General features: G+C 42.0%; 1 long non-coding RNA gene across 1 annotated transcript; it reads right to left on the reverse strand.

The window, feature by feature from the left end:
• Window positions 1-473: 473 nt before the first annotated feature.
• On the reverse strand, window positions 474-3,571 carry LOC132648780 (uncharacterized). Its single transcript, XR_009587186.1, has 3 exons — window positions 3,439-3,571; window positions 2,398-2,568; window positions 474-606 (listed from the first exon to the last, which is right to left on the reverse strand). It is a non-coding gene; the product is annotated as an uncharacterized LOC132648780 (long non-coding RNA).
• Window positions 3,572-22,955: the final 19,384 nt, after the last annotated feature.

The following is a 22,955-nucleotide window of genomic DNA, read 5'->3' on the forward strand; positions in this document are numbered from 1 at the left end:
GTGCATGTCAGTCAGGGAAGTTCCTTAAAGAGGGGAGTAGGTTTGAATAAGGCTAATTCATTCTCACCCAGAGTCTCCATGGGTTCCCACACATCCATGAAAAGGACGGCTGTACCTTGTTACAACAGCCTTACAGCCTAACGCAGACCTTTACTTTCAAACGAAGGGCTTGTTATAGCACCCTTGCAAATTCATTGTCATTTTCCTCCATAACCAAGGAAGGGTACAGCCTACCAGACAAATAAGCAAATGAATAAATGAATGGTAATGTCAAAGTGACAGAAAACAATACTATTTTGTTCTACAACAGCATGCCAATCATTAAACAAATATACTTTCCTTCAGTGGGACAGAGGGAGAAGCATGGTGGCCTGACCCAGCTCAGTTACTGTGGCAATAAGAAATAACACCTGCACCCCTGTGAACTAGTTGAATCTTGCTGAATACCACGTGACAGTGGCCTGCATCCATCTGTAGCTGAGTCAAGAAATCCGAAATGACGACGCAGCAGAACGGTCACATGAATTTCAAAAGTGAAGGATTTCTTCAGTGAACCACCTACCTTTTATTCAGAGCAGACCGTGGGCAGCAGTCAGAAGAAGGAAGCTGTTTGAAATTAATGAGCTAATTAGGAGGTTTTCTATATTGCTACACTAAGTACCTCAAACGTCAACTGCTTCAGATAAACTTTTACTTTTGAACATCATACGTGCTGTGTTTTGGATACTGGTCCCATCATTCTAAGTCAGATTGTAACTTCCTCTTGACATATAACTAAGGACAAAGTTTTATTTTCATCTCTTTTTATAAAACATTACCCTTAGATTTCAAGATTATCAGTGGACAATCTGCTTTAAAAATTACCGTTTGAGATCGTGTATCTGTGCAAATCAAAATCACCCAGCTATGGTAGCCCAAACAGAACTCAGAAACAAAAGAATCAAGATCCTGCTGCTGCGCTGGGCATATCCCAGCAGGCAAAAGACAGAGCCAAGTGGATCTCTGTGAGTTCCAGACCAGCTTCATCTACAAAGCAAGTTCCAGGATAGCCAGGGCTACACAGAGAAACCTTGTCTTGAAAAACAAACAAAACACACACACACACACACAAATCTTCTGTTGTTATAAGACAAGGTTCATTCAAAACAAATGTAATGACTACTCTTTAAGTCATAAAGCACACACATGATAATTAAATTTCTTTTTGTATTGGTGTGCTACATGAGAAAAAAAAATCTGCAAATATCATTCAGCTGCTTAAATCCCTAAAAAGGGGGAGACAAGATGCCCAGCAAGTAAAAGCACATACTGTGCAAGCCAGGGGACCTGATTTGAATTCCTGGAACTCATGGCAGCACGGAGAAGTGACTCCTGAAGTCATCCTGTGACCTCTGCACATACTGTGTGGCACACGTGTGTCCATATTCACACACATGATACACCCAAACACACCCACGCAGTGAAACTAATTTTTAGTAACTATGAAAACACATGGATGTTAAACATTCAAAAAGAGGCACAGCAGAATGACCTTATTGTCTCAGTCTGTCCCTTGCTGATCATCACTTTTCTCATTCCACTCCTCTTCCTGTGGTCTTCAATCTGCAGGGTTCTTAATGCTTTCTTCATGTGTGGCTTACTCCCACACACCCTGAAACATTCACCCCTGACCTCTCTCAAAAGCCCCTCCTGCCCTGCTAAGTAAGGCCTGGATAAGTGTAGCTCTTTCATTCAACCCTTATAATAACAACTGGCTTTAATTTTTATATTTATCTTCATTAAATGAGTTCTGGAGAAGGGGCTGTGCTCAAGAAAAGCCCAACCATATGATAGACATTCAGAAATACTGGATAAAGAAGGAAGAAAGGAAAAGGGAGGGATGGGGGTGGGAGAAAACAGGAAGAAAGGAAAGAGGGAAAGAGAAAAGAAAAGGCATGAATGAAGTGTTGATGTTTATACTATGAGTACAAGAGTTGATGTTTATACTGTGACTACAAGAAAATAGTGGCTAGACTATTTTCTCAGAATAGTCTATTCTATTTTCTCAGAATAGTCAGAAATGTTTCTCAGAATTATGCTTAATACCGAGCTTTCTGAAAAACTGAAATTCACATCTATTCTAGTGTGGTGTTTGTTTTGTGATAAAATGCTGACCAGAAGCAACTAGGGGAAGGAAAGGGGTTATTTAGCTTACACCTACTGTATCACCATTGTTGAGGGAAATAAAGAAACTCCAGAAGAAACACATGGAGAGGTGGGAAGCAGGGCAGAGGGCATAGTTGTTTACTGGCTTGCTTTCCAAAGCTTGTTCAGCTCTTTTTCTTATGCAACCTAGGAACCCCTTCCTAGGGGGAGACACCGCCCACAGTGGGCTAGGCTAGTAACACACTTACTTACTTGGCACGGTTGACTGCACATGTATGAAGCCAGGGTTGACCTTCAGTGTATGAACTGGGTGTGGTGGTGCATCCCTGTAATCCCAGCGTAAGGCAGAGAATCAAAAGTGCGAGGTCATCCTTGTCTACAGATCAGCTTTGACGCTTACCTGTACTTTTATGAGACTCTGTCCTAAAAGGGGAAGAGAAAAAAAAAAGTTATCTTTACACCGCGTGAACCAGAGATGTGCTTGGGAAGCAAAGGACCGAAACTCAGAAACTTATATCCTTCAGCCACACTTCCCCTCCGAGGAGCGGCGTGCTTGAACACTGCACGCTGAGGTGGGAAAGTGGCGTTCATTTCCTCCTCTGGAGAAACTGAACTCCTAAGCGAGTAATTAGATAGAGGCAATACTGGGAACAGCAGCCAGACTTTGGGCGGCTTTTCTCGCCCTGAGCAATGTCCCACAGAAGTGGGAGGAAGTGTCCTGCCTTCCTCACTACAATGTGCTGACTCAGCTAGTTTAGCTGTCCTGGCGCAAGATTTGCAAATCTTCTCTGCTTCTGAGCTGAACTCCAAAAAAAGGTTTCTTTCCTTGGTTAAACCAGGCTGCCTGAAAGCAATAGTGCTGTCGCCCTGGTCACCTTATCTGAGCAGCAGGATTTCCTAGGGCTTAGGTTTCCAATGCTTCGCTTTGATTTCTTGAGGTGATAAGTTAGCTTACTCATTTTGAAACACTGTTTTTTCTGTAGCTACACCACAATAACCCCTTGATAATTTCTCCGGTGTGTTGGGCAGGGAAGAGATTTGCCTGCGCTCCATTGACACATTTTACTACAATTTCCTGTAGAAAACACTCTTTCTTCCCTTTCCTTCCAGCCTTTGAAAAACAAACAAACAAACAAACAAAAAAAAAAAAAAAACCCATAAAACTAACTACCCTTAAGATCGTCCTGTATCTAGCGACTTCCAATTTTCTTCTCAGTTCTTTGAGATGTAGAAACAATATCCAACCAGGATGGTGGTTGGAAGAAGTCTCCACCTTCGGCCAGAATCTTTTACCTTGTTTCTGCCCTCTGCCTGGTCCCTTTTCCGTTCACATCCCTCTGCTTTGGAAATCAGAAAACAAATTATGAAGCCTAACTGGACTCTATAAGCAAAACACCAAGGAAGGTGAGCCGACAGCAGGGCCGGGTGTAAGCAGAGAAAGGCTTTGGTCGGATCTGCTCCTGCCCCTCCCCCCTGATGTACTTGCAGATCTCCTTAAACAGAGTCCATAGACCTAACGATAGCCTTGAGTCAGAGGCTTTCTTTTTCTTTTCCTTTCTTTCTTTTTCCTTCGTCCCCTCTCTTTAATTAGGGGTCGGGGCGGGGGGTGGGGAGGCTACTCATTGTTTCTGACAGCGCTGGCTTCTGAGAGAGCCGTGTGACTCCGGAACCCTTTTCTGCAGAATTGTTGCATTGAGGTGAAGCCTCACCACAGCTGGAACACTTACTAACGTGGGAGCAAGAAACATCTTCCCTCTGAGTTAAGTGGAGCTGCTGGAGTTCCTGTTTCTGAAAACCTCGTCTCCCAGAACGGAAAACGTGGAGAGAAGACATCAGTTTTCACTGATGTCCACCATAAGATACCAAACACACACAAAGCAAGATTTCACGAGTAATGCCTGTGCCCATCCGCAGGCCACCTTCCTTCTTCCTTCCCCTCTTCCTTTCTTTTCTTTTCTTTTCTTTTCTTTCCTTTTCTTTTCTTTTCTTTTTTCTTTCTTTCCTTTTTCTTTTTTTCCGTGTTTAAAGTGCGAGTTTCAGCCCCCTAAATTGACTCCTTCCTATGAAGAGGTGGCAACCCGTGGGCTCTGGAATACACTCTGTGGGTTGCCCTTTTATTTCTTTTGCCCTGTAATTCAATATAGAGTGATTCGGAATTGAGGACAAGCCTAATGAGTTTGAGGTATGGGATAAAGGAATCCGATCAGCTCTGAGCTCATTGTGTTTTTAAACCTTGCTCTGTGTGTTCATTCTCACCGTATTGAGGATGCTATTATCTTTGCTCAGAGAGCAGACAGTGCCCGGCCTGTTTCCCCCGGTTCCTCTTTGATCCCTGCAGCCAACGCAGCCCTTCCCCCTAGCCCTCCCTCCAGACTGGCTGAGTCTATCGGGACTCTGGGAATTTGCGCCGCGGCAGCCCGCTGAGCGTTCACTGTTCCACCCCGGGGCCGGGCCATCTCCCTGCTGAGCTTTCGTTCTGGATCTGTGCCATTGATGGTTGATTTTTGTGCTTTTCTGGTGTTTGTTCTCTAATTTCACACAGGATTTTTAGTTTGTTGCTCAGATGATGACAAAAGTGAGTGAAGGCTTTATTTTACTTGCGTGTTTCTTTGTTAGCTGGGACCTCATCAGGAAAGAATTTGTCCACTCAGAATTGCTTTTCTGGAGATGGTTAAAATAATAATAAGTGTTTTAGCTTGGCGTGGTGGTGCACAGCTGCAACCCTAGCCCTTGGGAAGTGAGAGGTTTGGGAGTTCAAGGCCATCCTAGTGAATTCGAAGCGTCTACATGAATTCTAGTGAATTCGAACTGTTCTACATGAGACCTTCTTTAAAAATAAAAAGTAAACAAATTGTACTTTCTAAAATTAATTTATGGAGAATTTTTAAAGTTTTGGATCAAGATTGGGTGTAAGTAATCACAGATTCTCACTAGACCAGTGGTCCTTAACTTGCGGGTCAAGACCTCTTTGGGGGTTGTATATCAGATATTTACATTATTACTTGTATCAGTAGCGTAGCAAAGCTACAGTTACGACGTAGCAATTCGGGGGGGGGGGTTACCACCACATGAGGAACTGTACTGAAGGGTTGCAGCACTAGGAAGGTTGAGAACCACTACTCGTGGCTTTCTTACTGCTATATCTACCTTAACTCTGGCAAAGGTTTGTTGTGGTTTGTCTTTTACAGCCTCTCTTCCTTAACCATGTGATTAACTTATTCCCTTGGAAAGTTTCCTACCTCTAGTTAACGAGAGTAGGGGACAAAGGAGGGTAATAGAGTGAATACAAGAAAAGCACAGTGGGTCACTAGGAAAAAGTCATGAATCCCGTTGTTTTAGGAAATTTCTTTATTTGAGAGGGTTGTCTTTTTTTTCATTATGTATTATGTCTATGTATTAATAGACACAATGGGCTTCACTGTAACAATGCCATATATGTAAATAATATATTTTGCCCACATTCATTCTCTCTCCCCAAAATGAGACATTTTTAACAGAGGACAACATGATGTATTTGTTGTTTTACTGCTGGGCATGGAGCCAGGGCTTCATGAACAGAAATCATGTGCTCTGGACACGTCTGAAGATACAAGACATATGAGCCCATGAGGACTCAGATCTTTCCGGCAATTCAAATGCTGTTTGTTATAGAAATACAAAATATTAGCTGAATACAATGGCACCTTTAATCCCAGCACTGGGCAGGCAGAGGCAGGCAGATCTCTATGAATTCCAGGTCAATCTGAGCAATATAGCAACACCCTGTTTTTAAAAAAGAAAAGAGAGAAGAAATACAAAATATTACAAAATACAAAATTACAGATTTTATACTAACTCTATTTGAATTGAAAAAGTAAAAAGAAACATAATAAATTTATCTCAATAATATATTTTATATAATCAAATTCATACAAAATTTATCCAAAACTATTATTACTAGAATCTTTGTAAGAAAAACTAGCAAGATATTTTGTTTCCCCGTGTGGCAGAGATTAGAGTGATTATTGTTTTCAAACCCTGTCATGTATTTTTTACCTGTAGAGTGTATGTATGTGTTTATCTGCCTGTGTGTGTGAGAGTGTAGGGAAAGGCCAGACACATTCTAGAAAGGTACATTACCACCAAATTACCTCATTACCTCAGGTTTTTGTTGCTGCTGTTTGTTTTTGCTTTGTTTTGTTTGTTTGTTTAGTTGGTTTTGTTTTTTGAGACAGGTTGTCTCTTTATAGCCTTGGCTGTCCTGGACTTCCTTTGTAGACCAGGGTGGCCTTGAACTCATAGAGATCCTCCTGCCTCTGCCTCCCTGAGTGCTGGGATTAAAGGTGTTTGCTATTATACCCAGCCTCATTAACTCAGTTTTGATAAGTCATAATTCTAGACCTCAGTAAGCACAGGTCAGTTTGGGAAAATTATTGGAAACACAGGTACAGATAAAGAAGCAGATGTGAAAAATGCCTGTGTACTTAGTAGGTTTCCAAATATTTAGACTCAGGGACTCTTGCTTCATGGGAGAGAACTCTTACAATTCCCAGCCCACTACACCGGGATTCATTTTTCTTCCTATTGAAACAGTAATGGAATGCCAGACAGTTCAAGATCTTCTCCTTGGTCTCTGGTCCAGACCCACAGGTCTAAGTAAATGAGACAGAGCTGGGGTGAGACCTTGTCTACTTCCCACCATGCCCCAAGATGAGCCTCTGCTCCAAGCAAACAAGATGACTGTGGTTCTCACATCAGTGTCACACCTGGAAAGTGATAAAGGCCTTCACTCACAATTGTCATTCATTAAATCATACCCAGAGGTACTCAGTGAAGTATTATCATCCCCATTTTACAAATTAATGACCTGAATGTCAGGAAGGCTAAATTATTTGTCTCAAAATATTAAAGTTACTACACAAATGGGTTGAAACTGAATACTGCGTGTTCCACCAAAGCAGAGCTACATGCTTATCACTGTGCAACTGAGGAGCCTGATGGTTTCTAGAGCCATATTTGTGACGACCTGTTTCAGGTGCTCATGTTTTCTCGGCTACACTCAACTCCTTGCTTATCTTTATTTCTTTTTACTCTGGATGCTTCCTTCCTGGCTAGGGGCCCCTCTGATATCAATATTGCCTCTTTTGTGGTATACGTCTTCTTGTTACAGTAACTCTCTGGTAAATCATAATGAAGTCCGGAGCTACTGTGAAGGGGCTGGTGGGTTGGTTTGTGATAGGTCTTCTCTGTAAAGGAAATGAGCCAATTCAAGCCAAATTAAAGTATATAAAGGTGAGTTTATGGGGGAACTCTCAGATAGGATCACCATTTCCAAAGGAAAGGGGCCAGGGAAGTCACCATGCAGATAGGGAGACAGAGGAGGTGGTTGAGGAAGAAAGAAAGAGTGTGCATGCACACACAGAGAGAAAAATGTGGAGAGGGAGGAGAGAGAGAACCAACATGTCTGGCTTATATAGTGAAGAGCCTCTGGGGGAGAGGAAGCTCAGCCCCTGGGCTGTAAAATTCAGTTAGGGACTAAGGGATTCTGGGAGAACCTGGAGGCCAGGTCCACTTTAGTATGTTAAATAGGAATCTCAGCTGATTGTCCTGGGTTTGAATCCCAACAGTTTGGTCTGTAAAGGACCAGTTGTGCAAGTGTAAGGACTTGAGTTTGATCCCTAGCATCCACATTTGGTGGTGGTGCATGCTTGTAATCCCAGGGCTGGGAAGACAGAGCCAGGAGAATACCTGGAGCTAACTGGCCAGTGAACCTAACTGAATCAGGAAGCCTCAGGTCCCAGTGAAGACCATTTCTCAAAAAATACAGTGGATGGTTTCTAAGGTTAACTGCTGATCTCGTTTTGCACCAAAGATATGAAACACACACACACACACACACACACACACATACACACACACGTCAATGTGGAATTTGTGAAGGTCTGGAATCAAATTAAAACTCAGTCTTCCAAATACAGACAAAATAATAAGAACCAGCTGAAAGTCAGTGTGTTCAGCATCTTTGTCAAAACAAATCCTCTAGCATCATTTCGTAGGTGCCACAGAAATGCTGGGTCACGGGGTGCCTTTGGAGAAGTGCTGAGCGTGTATCCTCTGCCCTAGTTGTGTGTCACACGCTGTTATTTCCTAAAGAGCAAGCTTAGACTGAAAGAAGGAAAGGAGACTACTGCAGCTCACTAAGCCATTCTCATTGTCTAGTTTATCGCTCAGTTCTATCCCTTCCTTCCTCTACAGGAAATGAAGAAGACATAGATGATATGTAATTTCAAGCATGCAAAAAAAAATAGTAAAATATTAAACCTTTTGTGATGACCAGCATTTTTTTTTTTAAGTCGGGGTCAAAAGCATAAATAAAAGGGAGTTACCATCCTCCATTTCTATCTGCCCAATCATTTCCTCTCTTGAAATCCAGCCCTCAGAACCCAGGAAACAAGCACTTTGGTAAATTTCTTAATCTATTTCACCTATTCAAGTGGCTTCCTGTCTTAATTCTTCTTTTTAAAGTAATGATTGGCTCCATAATTAACTGCTGAATCTAAAAAGGAGGCAACATTCATTGACATTTTAGAGTTACTGCCGTTAAAACTGTCTGAACAAAAGAACATGTGTTGGAGGTAACATGCCTTTGTTCAGTCACTGCCTTCACATACATGCACATCTGCATGAGAACAGATCCATGGCAGGTTATATTGCTTCATAGTGTAATCAACTGTCCAGACCAAGCATATTGATAGACTTATGTGCTAATAAGATTTACTCCCAGTAAGAGTCTGTCCTCCTTTCTGTATCCTACATTTAAAACTCAACTGGCTTCTCTTTCTAGACTAACAGTAACTTTTTGTTACTTAAAAGGTATTCTGATAAGGCTTAAAAAAACAGCTTAGTTGATTAAGTACATACTTATAAACATGATGATCTAAGTTCAGTCCCCAGAAACTGAGGGAAAAAATTTGGTCCTGGCAGCTTGTGCCTACAATCTTGTGATGCTTAGAGGAAAAGATGGAAAGATCCATGGGTCATCTGGCCTTACTCATTAAGAGTTCAGGGCCAAGCCAAACTTTCAACAGAGTGCTGGAATCCTTAAGGAAGAAGGGGGAGATAGAAAGACCTGGAGGGGACAGGAACTCCACAAGGAGAACAACAGATCCAAAATACCTGGGCCCAGATGGGCCTGCAGAGACCAATACTCCAACTAAGGACCATGCAGGGAGAGGATCTAGACCTCCTGTTCAAAGGAAACCCATTGGCTGCTCAGTTTCCAAGCGGGTTCCCTACTACAGGGTACAAGGGCTGTCTCTGACATGAACTCAGGGGCCGGCTCTTTGATCACCTCCCCCTGGGGGAGTGCAGCCTTGCCAGGCCACAGAGGACAATGATGCAATCAGCCTTAATGAGACCTGATAAGGTAGGGTCAGATGGAAGGGAGGAGGTCCTCCCCTATCAAGCGACTAGAGAAAGGGCATAGGGGGAGAAGAGGGAGGGTGGATGGGACTAGGAGAAGATGAGGAAGGCGGCTGCAGCAGGGATATAAAGTGAATAAATTGTAATAAATAAAATCATAAATAAAAATTAATTAAGAAAAAAAAAGAGTTCCAGGCCAGAGAAACAGCCTGACTCAAAAAACAAGGTGCATAGAGGCAGAGGAATTTTAATCCTGCAACATGGCTGCTCTAGCAAGGGCAAAGACCTCAGTCCATGTGATCCAGCTAGAATAATCCCTCTGACTAAAATACAGACACTTCTTTAATACACATCTTTAATCCCAAACAATAATGTCTAATTGAGGGACAAAGTGATGAATCAGAGAAAGATTTGACAAAATGACTCAGAAATAGGATATGCCCAAAGAGAGAGAGAGAAACAAGGAGAGGGAGAAGAGAGACAGAGGGAGGAAGGGAGGCTAGTGAAGAGCAGCACACAGAGGGAGATCATGGAAATAGTACAGTAGAGTGTGGGAATATGGTACAGTTTGGGACAGTTCAGGTGAATACAGTTCAGTTCATCCAGTTTAGAGGCAGTTTTCCACTCAGAGCAATTCAGTGAGAAGCAGGGAGAAGACAGTTTGAATCAGTCAACTTAGAGAGGAGTTTGAGTCAGAACAGCTGAGTTGAACCAACCAGCCAGAGTTCAGAAAGATAGGTCTTTCTGAAAGTGTGATCTTATTCAGCAGCCAAGTCTCGGAAGCTAAAAATATTCTAGGCCTAGTTTAGCAAACAAAGGCTGGAACCTGAAGCCTCCAAGGACTGGGCTTTCAGAAGATTAGATCATATGGAGGCCAGGCACAGGCCTAGAAGCTTCCAAGCCTGGGCCTAGGATAGTTAGAAACACTATGGGCTCAGCCTAAGCCATATATTCCAAAAGCTTGGGTATGGCTCTAGTCTCATCCCCTCTTCTAAGGAAATAAAAATAACATTTTCATATGGAATGTAAGAATGGTGTCCAAGATTTCCCCTCTGGCCTCCACACACACATGCACACACATGCACAAGATTCTCCAACACAGCAAATTCCTCATTGGACATTGGTCTGTTTGACTCATGTGCTTACTCTGTGTTTCTCAGTGCCTAAAACCATAATACTATTTGTTCATCTGTTTAGAAGCAGCCATATTGAAAGGCACTTTAAAAAGTTAAACTTTTCTTGGGTTTAGATGTAAGAGTACCTCAGGCTCATGAGATAGATAGCTCAGTGGGTAAAGATGCCTGCCCCCACACCTGACAACATGCATTCAGTCTCTGACACCCACATGCTAGAAGAACTGACTGCTATAACTTGTCCTCTGCTCTCCACACTCATGTTATGACATGCAGGCCCCAGCACCACTGCCACACACACATTACATGCACACAGACTAAAATTTAAAACATAAGTAGAAAATAAAATAAAACATAAAATAAAAAATAAAACACGTAGGAAATATCAAGGAAAGTATTCTGACTACCTCCGCATTTGCCTCCTGGCCTGGATTCAGCTCTTCATCCGAGTGTGTTTGTGTGCACACATTCCCAGCAGCTTTCCCCAAGCTCCCTTCCTTCATTCCTTTGTTCACTTCTCAGAATGGCTGAAATTGCCGTCGGCGATGTTGTCAGATCAGATGCCAAACAGCCGTGTTCTTACTTATAAACACACCTGGGGCTTTCGGGAAAGTGTGGACCTACCTTCCCTGTAGCTCTTTCATTCCAAATGCTACAAGGAAAGATTTAACTCCCTAAGGGTTTCAGAGAAGGCAATTGCCACATCCTAAATATGAAAGGTTTCAAATTGTGGACAATGAAATGAGATCATAAAATTCAGTATGTTTTCAAGAAATATTAAACTACTAGAGCCCTTGAGAGTCATGTGAGTCACGTTTTCTTTATCATCTTCACCATATTCATTGTCATCATCAGCCAAGTTGGGCGTATCTCCTTTAAAGACTAGATCACTTGAAGTACAGAAATTATTATAACCTTCCATAGTACCACCTCCTAAATGTATACATACTTTCTGACTGCATGGTGTACACACACATGCCTGTAGAGATTCTGAAATTACCGCTAAGAAACTGGTCATGTGCTCTGTGCCTCTCTTACAGATGATTAGCTCTTTTTAATCATTGTCACCCCAAGCAATTGTACAATATACATTCTGCTTGGTACATTTCTTATAGAGATACCTGATTATTTTTTAGAGTAAACTCTCAGAACTGTGATTGTTAGAGCAAGGGTAATACTTATTTTTATTTTAAAATAAATAAAACTATGCCTTGCCTCTTCTAGCAGTACAAGTTTATTCCCCACTATCAAATTTTAAAAAAAAAAAGTGATCTTTCTCATGTTTTTGCCATCATTGGGAGATGTACAAATAGATGACTGGTGATGTTTTCAGGCTGTGAGGTGGCCATTTATGTGTATCTCACTCCTATTTATATAACTGGATATTTCCTTTATGCTTTCTCCTTCCTGGGTTTGTGTTCTTTAGTTCTTGAATTGTCCTTGCTTTCTTCTTTTAGATATTGGAATTGAAAGGCCTATCATTCATGTAGGTCCCTAGAACATTGGCCAAAAGTTTGGCAAGAATTTTTCCAAGTTAACCCATATTTCCAACGTGCGTTAGTTTGAAGAGTAAAGGGGAACACAGACACGTAGCTGGCATTGTGTCCCTTGTCTGTGACTAAGCGGACTCAGCTTGCCTTTGATGCTTTCCAGAACCATACAAAACCTTAGTGAGAATATAAACATTGCAGGGGTTCTACAGTAAACAGGGGAAAGGAAGTTTTACAAAACACACCTCAGGAAAATCCCTCATGGACATGTCTGTTCTCATTCACTCAGCTCTATCTCTCTATCTCAGTATTTCAGGTGTGTCTGGGTTCTCAACCAAAGGGCGAGAAAACCCCACACACACTGTTTTTAGCAACCATATTAACTTGTCTTGAGCACACTGTAGCTCTCATTTTTAAACTCTATTTTATTAGGGGTTCCTTGAATCATCTCCCTCCCAACACCCCAATCCTAGATATGAGAGAGGTTAGTGGGGAGAGGGGGCACAGACCCCTTTACTTCTCCTGGCTGTTTAGGGTCGATGGTTTCTTCTAGGGCTATCCCAATCTCTATCCCAATCTACAGCAGACACAGCAAGCAGTCTCCTCCAAGCCACTGCATTGAAACGTTTCTCTCCATCTGTCATCTCTAAGCCGCCACACCATTGGCTCTGGTCTCTCGCCACTCACCACACACCACCACCTCTCATTTTGAACTTGAAGTTCTCTGAAGACAGAGAAGCTTCCCTACCATCCCTCCTCTGCCAGCCTCCGCTCTGTTCCTTTAAATCTTTGTTTCAAGACCTGGGATTATTCTCAGTTAAAACATCTTATGTGAAGGGTGTCTCATGTAACTCTCTAATTTAGCCAAAAAGAATAATTTTCTAAAGTTTCTCAGATGCTTGTACCATGTGCCCAGATGAGAACAGCTGCTCTAGCAATCCTTCTTTATTTGCCAATGAGTTACCCGTGAGCGATAAGGTCCCTTGAAAGGCCATGAAGAACTACTCAGCAGGCAATGGAGATACCATTCTATCCATTATACTCCACTAGGAACAAAGTATGTCTACAGGGTGAAGATTTCCAATAAATCCTACAAAACCCAGTGCTCCATTTTGATTCACAACAGAAAGGGTGATGGGGAAATCAAGAACCTTGGGAAAACTGGTTTACCCAGATGGCCGGATGAGTAAAGGTAGCTGAACTGAAAGTAAAGCAAGCAGCAGCTGTGTGCAATGGCAATTCATGTGGGTGTAAAGGAAAGAAATGTAAAGAGATATAGCCAGATGTACATTAGGCAGGAAAGAAACAGAGCCATCTGAAGAGGAATTGGGAAGGTCAAATAAACACAAAATTCAGCTGACTGGCTATCTGCACCCGTGCCTGCACCTAAGATGCATTTCTGCATCAGGAAGGCTGAAGTTTCTGTCAACATTATCCCTTCCTCTCTGTGTGAGTCTTGCCCTGTGTTGAATGTTCTCGGCACACCAAGCCTTTACCCTGAGAAACTGACTATGAATAAAGGCTCCCAAGTCCAAAGGTACTGAGAATAAAATTGCGTAGGTGCAAAAGGTAAGTTTTTGCTCACATTTATCTTGCAAATTTAGAACATTTACAAAATGAAAGGGGGGGGTAACAACGAGGAAGCTCACCATAAAGTCAATCACTCAAGGAGGGGGAAAACATGCTGCTTTGCTTTTCACTAACAGCTTTAAATTTTCTCATCTTTTCTTCATGCCAAATCTATTTTTCAGGTAGCTTGTCGGTGGTGGTGATTTGTTTGGTTTGGTTTTTCATGTCAGGGTTTCTCTGTGTAGCCCTGGCTGTCCTGAAACTCACTCTGTAGACCAGGCTGGCCTCTCTCTCTCTTTCTTTTTTAAAAGCCTTGGAAGTTAAAAACTGCCTGGGTCTTAATTTCCAGGACTTCTTTTAAAAAAAAGGAAAAGAAAGAAAAACAGATAATCCTCAATTTACAATGGATGTTTCATCCTGGATAAATTGATAATATGTGGAAAATATCATAAATGTGCTTACTACTCCTAACTTACCAAACAGCCTAGTGGTGCTGTTGTTTCTTTTGATCATGTGACTCCCTGTGGCTGTCCACTATAGCAATGACAAGCATCCTGCATCTGGCTAGCCTGGAAAAAGAGCAAAGCTCAAAATTCAAAATGCCACAGCCATATTTAATAAAGTCATAAAGCCAGCACAGCTGCTTGACAAAGTCCAGAGAACCTGAGGCATGTGATGCAGTCTCTGTGGCACACTCTCCCACTCTTATTGGCCTTGATCTCAACCTGTTGCATGTTTGGGGGTCTTTTGTTATTTGTACAACTTGGAAATATTGGATTGATGGAAATTTTCTTATGAATCATTTATGTCCTCTCCCAGGAGTACTGCTTTTGAGCTTTCCCAGGAAGGTCCAGACTCTACTACCCTTCCTACTTTTAGGGAGATACCCTTATCTGGCCCGGCTTGAAGGTCTCCCTTATGCTCTGGAGGTTGTGACTCAAATACTTATGCCAGAGACTTCCTTATGAGACTCTGACTCAAAGGCACATCTGCGCCTGCACTTACTCAGGAACAAAATAGTCAGAACAAAGTCAACTTAAACAGGCAAACAACGTTCAGGAGGCTGGAGAAGTTGGCAACAGATAAAATGTAAGCTTCCTCTTGATACAGATGGACAAAAATAGTATTAATAAAGATAAAAGATTAACCTCCATTTCTTAGAAAAAGTCAACTCATATAGGGACACTGTGGTATTATACGACAAAGGAAGAAAAGAACATCAAGATTAGACATATAAATAAAATTCTACAAATGTATAAACTATATAAAGACTGTGTTATGTCAGAAATTAGATAATAACTGCAACAACTTTGTCCTGGAGACTTTTCTTGGACCTAATGGCAATTAGCACTCTGACTATTAAAAACTGATAATATACTACTTGGGAAACAACAAACTTCCTAAACTGGCTGGGAGATTTCTAGTGCCCTTGAAACTACAAGAGCTACCAGCCTGAGAATGGGCTGTCATGTGTTGGTAAAATACGCCCTTGAAACGGCAATATTGTTAAAAGTTGGGTTTTGGAATTGATGAGGGAAATTGATTATAAAGGATAATTTTGCTCTGTCATGGCTTATCAGTGATGACTAACCTTAGGACTAAGCAGAAGTTAAAACATGTGTCCAGGGGACAAAAATGATATGATCTGTATTTTGGAACAACATTCATCTAGCCATGCCTACTGAAGGCTGTATAAATAAAGACGAACCCAGACTGTCAGTCAGTCAGGATGTAAAACTCCTCCTGATATTTGTGCCTGACTCATCCTCAATCCTCCCTTGCCGCATTTACCCTTCTTCGGGCCCTGACCATACCCAGTGCTGGACTCTAGCATCAGAGTATGATTTCTGCTCTTGTGAATCACAGTCAAGTTGAAAACTAAATTGGCCAATGGGCAGCTGAGGCTTCATGTGGGCTCCCTAGAAAAGGGAGGAGGGGTTGTGTCTGATATGGACTCTGTTGCCCGGTTTTCAGTCACTTCCCCCTGGTGGGCAGCCCCTGCCTCAGTGGAAGAGGATCTGATTAGTCCTGATGTGACTTGATGTACAGGGATGGGGGGGAGCTTCTTTTCTGAGGAGTAGTTTTGGGGGGTGGGAGGAAGAGGGACAGAGAGTGGAACCAGGAGGAAAGGGGGGAGGGATTGTAGAATTGGGATGTAAAGTGAAAAAATAAAAAAAGAAAAGAAAAGAAAATTGGGAATTGTATATACCCTGTGTTTCATGGAGGAGAAAAGGACTTGCATTATTATTTGAAATTTAATTTCATGTTGTAACCATTTTACATTATCTCCCAACTTTTTACTCATATTGATTAGCCTTTGCAAATATAAGCACTGCATCTCAGTGTGAGAGCATGACCATGCAACAAACGATGCAACTTTGCAACTCAGATTAGCTTTGAGATAGTTTTCTTAGTTACCTGTTTTTACATACACATACACAAGAAAACTCTTTTGAAATGTGTCTATGAGGCTGCAGGTAGCAGTGCTATTGAGAGAACGCTTAGCATGCCTGGGCCCTGCATTTAACCCCAGTGCCACCAACAAAATTATTCTAAACTAAAATCAAGTAAGACTACAGTCTAGAGACAGTAGTGAAGACAGAGGTGCTCTTGCTTCTTACTCTAGGCTCCAAATTAGCACTAACACTGACAAATAGATAGCAAAAGTAGGAAAGTAGGACACAAAAAATAAAGGGGATTTTTTTTTTTTTTTTTTTTTTTTTTTGACTAGCAAAATGGCTCAGCAGGCCAAGTGCACCTACCAGGACTCCTGCAAGTTTTCCTCTGACCTCCCAGACAGAGCATTGATGACAGACCAAAGAAATTAATCCACCCTAATCAAGTGCAGTGAACTAACGTAGAGTGGATACCAAGGCAGCTGCATCACTGAAAGGCCCACTGCGCTTGGATGATGACTCACAAAAGCTGCGTCCTCAGACATCCCTGGCCCATGTGCTCTGCTGCTGAGTCCTCTCTTCCTCGCAACTGTTCAATGCTTGTATAACCTCAGAAAAGAGCCTAATGAGCCTTAGGACTCTGAGCTTTCTGATTCCCATAAGTCTTCTTAGCTTCTTGAGCCTTCCTCTTCCCTCCACAAAGGGATTCTTCAGTTCAGAGGGGATAGATAGAGCACGCAATAACATGCTAGCTCTCTGAGCCTTGTCAAGCACTTCCCTAGTCATAGGGGACTCTCCTTTCATGATCTAAGCACCCTCCAGTGTCCCACCTCCTAGTTAGTAATGCATGTTGGGGGCGGTAGATATTTCAACACAGAAATGTGAATTGTGAGGGTTGGGAGATGAACATGGAATCTATAGCAAGGCTGTTAGGAATGGAGAAGTCACATACAGCACATGTAAGTTCTAACCTTCATTTTCAAATAACTCCCATGTGTAAGCCAACTGTTCATGAGACAAACACAAAGAGTCTAAGAAAGAATTCATGTCAGTTTCTTCACAGATTTCGTGTGTGTGTGTGTGTGTGTGTGTGTGTGTGTGTGTGTGTGTGTGTGATTTGGATGAAGGACATTGTGATGGTTAATACTGATCATTAGTTTGCTAAGGTTTAGAGTCACCATGAAAATAAACCTCTGGGCATATCTATGAGGAAGTTTCAAGATTTGGTTGGGTTCATTGCAGTGGAACACCCATGCTAAATGGAGTTGACATGATTCCAGAAGGTCCCTGACTGAAGAGAAAGGAGAATATGAGCTGCCTTTCTCCTCCTCTCTCTCTCCCTCCTTCCTTCTCTCCTTTCCTCCTCCTCCTCCTTCTGACTGTGGAGAAAATGTGACCAGCTACCTCCTATTTCCTCCATGTTGCCCTTCCCACCAGGGTGGGCTGTACGTACATTCAAACTATGACCCCAAAATAAAATCTTGGTTCCTTAAGTTTCTGTTGCCAGGCATCTTATTAGAACAACGAGAAAAGTAATCATTACAGATACCTATCGGGACGGAATTTATGAATTAACTATTGACAGTTTGCATGCAAAGTTTCTTAGTCTGTAAGGTGCAGTCATGAGAACCTTAGTTTGAATCTAGAGCCCACATAAAAATGCCAGACATGAGGACAAAGAGTTGCAATCCTAGACCTGTGTGAGTGAGGCAGGAGGCTCCCTGGAGCTCAGTGGCCAGTCACTCTAGCCTAATGGTGAGTTCCAGGCCAGTAAGAGACTCTGTCTCAAAGAAGGCAGATGATGGCCATGAGAATGACTCCTGAGTCTGGCCTCTGGCCTCCATACAACGTGTGTGTGTGTGTGTGTGTGTGTGTGTGTATGTGTGTGTGTGACATGCACGCATACACATGTACCGATAGACACATAAGCACCCTACACACACACACACACACACACATAAATGTTAAGATTTAAAAAAATATTTAACCACTATATTTTATCTTATTTGTAAAACCTTTTAAAAACTTGCTTTGTATATGTTTGAGGGGGGCTGCCATGGTAAGTTGGTTGGAGTCACATGACAGAATTCAGGGAATTGCTTCCCTCGCCACAACGCGGGCCCTGGGGGTTAAGCTCAGGTCATCAGCCTGAGCAGCAAGCGCTTTAACCCACTGACCCTCATATTATGTTAACACTGAAGCATGTGCTTCACCAGCTCAGGGCTCGGGTTCTGGTTTAGATCCAGTGTGAACACATGCAAAGAGAAATGCCCACATGCCAGTGTGACTTGCTATCCTCATAAGGGTAAGCCCATGCGAAGATAAAAGTGACTCATTCTAGGAACGGAGACCAATGCTTCTCTGTCCCTGTCACCATGGCTGATTTCCAGAGCACTCTCAGAGGGATGTCTTCTGTCTCCTTGGGACTGTCGGGTCCTCAGCTGTCACTTCATGCAGTTGCCACATCTGCACTAAGCAATGGGTAATGGATGCACAAAATCTCTTGTGTAACCTTGTCGATACCAAGGAAATGTGTACGTAGCTCTGGGCTCCCCTGGCCTCCTGTGGACTAGATAAACCCTGATAACCAAGTTTATTATATGTGTGTCTTAAATTCAAGTAAATAAATAATGAGTGAGGGCTTCAGTGTCTCTGATTCATCTTCATGGCTGAAAAATACAGACTGGCTTAGAGCCCGGATGTCGAGACATAGTGGCATGCAGAGACTGGATGGATTTTTCTTAGTTCTGGGTTCTAAACATGAGTCGGCAGGACAGGGGAATTTTACATCTGTATTATCCTGAAAACAAACAATGTAAGGAATAGGCAAGTGAACAAACAGGTCCCCAGTTACAGCACTCCTCCACCCACAAACTCAAGAGTGAACCTCCCCTGCTTTGCAACTTGACATGAAACTCTTTTGCTTAAAAAAAAAAAAAAAGAAGAAGTTTGCGGAATAAAGGTTAGAAACTCAGCGAAGGGAAGAAATCTACTGTCGTGAAAGTACAGCACTACATTTTATTTTTGGCCACCACTTCAGCAGCTGGGTATTAAACCATGTAATGATAAGGAACCAAGTGTGGCCCATAATCTGTCATCATTCGCTCACTGCAAGAGACCCCTCATTTGCCTCTGCATTAATTGTATATCTTTTAGATCTTCCTAAATCAACACCTATGCTAAATTACAACTCAAATCAAGACAGGGCTTACGTCTGTTTTCTGTCTGTTCCAGTCTAAAAGCCTGCAAACTCTGCTGTCTGGGCTTCGTTTCTGCTCCACTCCAGAATTTGGCTGGAAGCCTCGGACCTCCTCAGCCTCAGTTGTTGGCAAGCAAACCCTTACTAAACAGCTCTCTCACATGTATTAAAAATAGCTAATATGATGTGCTAGCTCTTACTCAAACTGCAGGACAGCTCCTGTGCCTAGGATTAGCAGAGCCGAGACCAGCATGTGACAGAGAGGAGCACCAAGATTCAGATACGATTTTCTTTTTCTAAAAAACACTTTTTTAATTGCTGTTTTGTTTTGTTTTGTTTTATTTTCTCAAGACAGGGTTTCTCTGTGTAGCCTTGGCTGTCCTGGATCCACTTTGTAGACCAGGCTGGCCTCGAACTGAACATTGAACAGAGATCTGCCTGCCTCTGTCTCCCAAATACTGAGATCACAGGTGTGTGTCAATATGTCTGGCATTAAAAAAACAAAAAAACAAAAATGAAAAAAAAACCTTTACTTTTAATCAACACAAACTAATTGTGCATATTTGTGAAGTACCATGTGACCTTTTTGTTGCTGTTGTTTTTTTTTTTTTTAGTTGTTTTTTTGTTTGTTTGTTTTTCAAGACAGGGTTTCTCTGTGTAACCTTGGCTGTCCCGGACTTACTTTGTAGACCAGCCTGGCCTTGAACTCACAGAAATTCGCCTGCCTCTGCCTCCTGGAGTGCTGGGATTACAGGTGTGCCCCAACGTGCCCCGCTCCCGTGTGACATTTCGATACATACAACATATAACATTCAGAGCAGGGTCAATTTGCATAACTATCACTGTATTATTGCTTTGTGTTTGACACATTCTGATTACTCCTCCAGCCATTCTCAACCTGTGGCGTTGCAGGCATTGGAAAACACAATTTCTGACGGTCTTAGAAACTGGGACACTGCTTAGATGAAAAATTATAGTTATAAAGTAGCAACAAAAATACAGTTATGGTTGGGGCTTCTTAAGACCGTGGAAATAAGTGTTTTCTGATGGTTGCAGTCCACAGGTTGAGAACAGCTGTAACCTGCTTCATATTTTGAAATGTATTAACTGTTTTCAACCAGAAATAATATTCATGTTTATCCTGGGTCTGTCAGTGGCACCTCTACTAGGAAGCAAAGAAGCAAGCGATTCTACCTGTAACACAGTTGTGTCAAACATTTCTGTGCCCATTCATTCATTCATTCCTTTATTCAATTGAATAAGTATCTTTGTTTCTAATTGATTTATTTATTTATGATTACTAATCATTTGTCTGGGAGGGTGCCAAATCAAGTGTTTGCACACAGTAGGCAAGCACTATACCACTGAGCTGAATGAATACCTTCTTTGGTAGACAAGGCCATCATGTTCTCGAGCCAGTGAGAACGCCATTGTTGGTATAACACCTGGGCTTATTTGCTCAGGGTAGAGGTTCAGGGAATCCCCGAAGCTGTTTATTTGCCAAAGGAGTTACAAGTCACCTATGACATAGTCTTCTCTCCCTGGCACTTGAGGAGTGATTAAGACATAGTTTTCAAAATAAGACTGCGGAGCATTCGTTGTTCATTCATACCTATTATTCATTCATTGATGAACAGCCCAGGCTTATGTTTTTCTTGGCATCCATCTAGTAGCATTCTTGGTGTCCAGAGACTTCCTCCCCCTGAGGTAAAACTAACAAAAGCACAGAACAGGTAGAGATTCAAAACCAACCATGACCTAAGCAATAAAAAATGCCTTCGTGTAGTTTCTGTCTTGTAAAACTTGATAACGCGTATCAACTAAAACGCTAAAGTCCAATTCTGCACACGACACAGCTGAAGCAGACAGCATAGGCTCCACAACACAAAACAGGTGCTTGATCATTAAGACCACTCTTTCTGGTTTTAAATCAAGCAACAACAACAATAATGAAAAGCTTTCTTTAATACCATTAAAACCAGGAGAACTAGAAGTCTCCTCACAAGATGTCCCTCTATCACCATTTCTAAAAAGTTATACTCTCCTTGTATTACCGTGTTGTTGTTGTTTCTGGTGAGCGACCTGCTGTAAACTTTAACCTTATCAAACATTTCTAGAATGGATCAGAATCCATTCTTCGAGCAGAGAAGTGTAAATAAATGTGCCTTATACCAGCTAGTAAGCAGCTTTTTTTGTTGTACCTCCTCGGAATATGTATTGTCAATTTGTGGAAGGAAGCAGCATTCAGATTTATCAAAATCTCACACTTAGAAATCACTATTTTAAGAACTCTTCACTGGCTTTTTGCTGTCCTTGAACTCTGGACAGAAGGTAAAAGCAAAGACAGATGAGACTCTGTCCACTGTGTGTGTGTGTGTGTGTGTGTGTGTGTGTGTGTGTGTGTGTGTGTGTACAACCTGAGACAGACAAAAAAAAACTCAAAGAATATAATCGAGAGGCAAATGAACAAATGTTACAGCCATGGATTAAACAAAGGGCCTTGAGAAGATGGGATGATAGATTCTAACTTGAGAATTAGCAGCCATGTGCATCTGTCAGCAGAATAAACAAACAGGGAGACTGGAGGAGAAAGAGCCTGAAAATTTCAGAATGTAGGACTGGTTGGGGAATTCAGACTTGAGTCTTGGGAAGTGAGGTTCTTAGATTCATATTTTCTTAAGGGCTCCTGGGATGTTCCTTTGCCTTCAGGACACAATCTAACGTTATTTGAGGCCTGGAACAAACATCTGCTGCTCATCTTCTGCTTGCCTTCTCTGTAAGGAGTTTCACTTCTCCACATGCTCTCTCTGACCTTCCAGCCTGTCTGTTATTCTATCACCTGGTTCTTCTCTCAGGCTTGGCCACCAGCTGGGAGCCTTCCCTTTCCTTCTCTTGCTATGAAATTTACACACTCAGCATTTATTTAAATTATGTATTATACACACATATATGCATTTTTTTTTCAGTCAGGTGTTAGTACCACATGCTTGTAACCCCAGCGCTGCAGAGACAGTGGGGATCCCTGGTGCTGAGTGGCCAGCCAGCCTAATTTACTGGGTAAGGTTCACGCCAGAGAGAAACTCTGTCTCAAAAGAAAGGGATGTTATCTTAGAAATGACAAAAGATTGATTTCTGTTCCACACATACCACACTTGTTCCTGTACGTTACACACACACACACACACATGCATGTGCAACCACCAAAAACAAAACAAAAAAAGTAGTTATTTTAATTTTTCATTATTTAGTGTGCCAACAGTTAAGTACATTTCAGTTCCTGCAGAGCAAGGATCTCATTTCATCTTTCTTATGTAGTGAAGCTAAATTACCCATTTAATGTTACCTACATAAATAATGTTGTATGTACATTTTGATCTTGCAGTTACTCCTTACAATAGGAGCTCACAGGTTGGGCATAGTGGGATAAAATTTTAATCTCAGCACTCAGGAGGCAGAAGCAGACAGGTTTTTGTGAGTTCAAGGCCATCTAGGGCTAGGTAGTGACCACTTGTGCCCCTAAAAGAATTTCATAGTAACTCTTCAACAGAATGGGCCAAAAGCGCTGAGAAGTTAATGGGAGCATGCAGTGGTGTGCATCCCAGATCCCCACTTCAGGCATTGA

The sequence above is a fragment of the Meriones unguiculatus genome, chromosome 17 (assembly GCF_030254825.1).
Source record: "Meriones unguiculatus strain TT.TT164.6M chromosome 17, Bangor_MerUng_6.1, whole genome shotgun sequence".
Lineage (NCBI taxonomy): Eukaryota > Metazoa > Chordata > Mammalia > Rodentia > Muridae > Meriones > Meriones unguiculatus.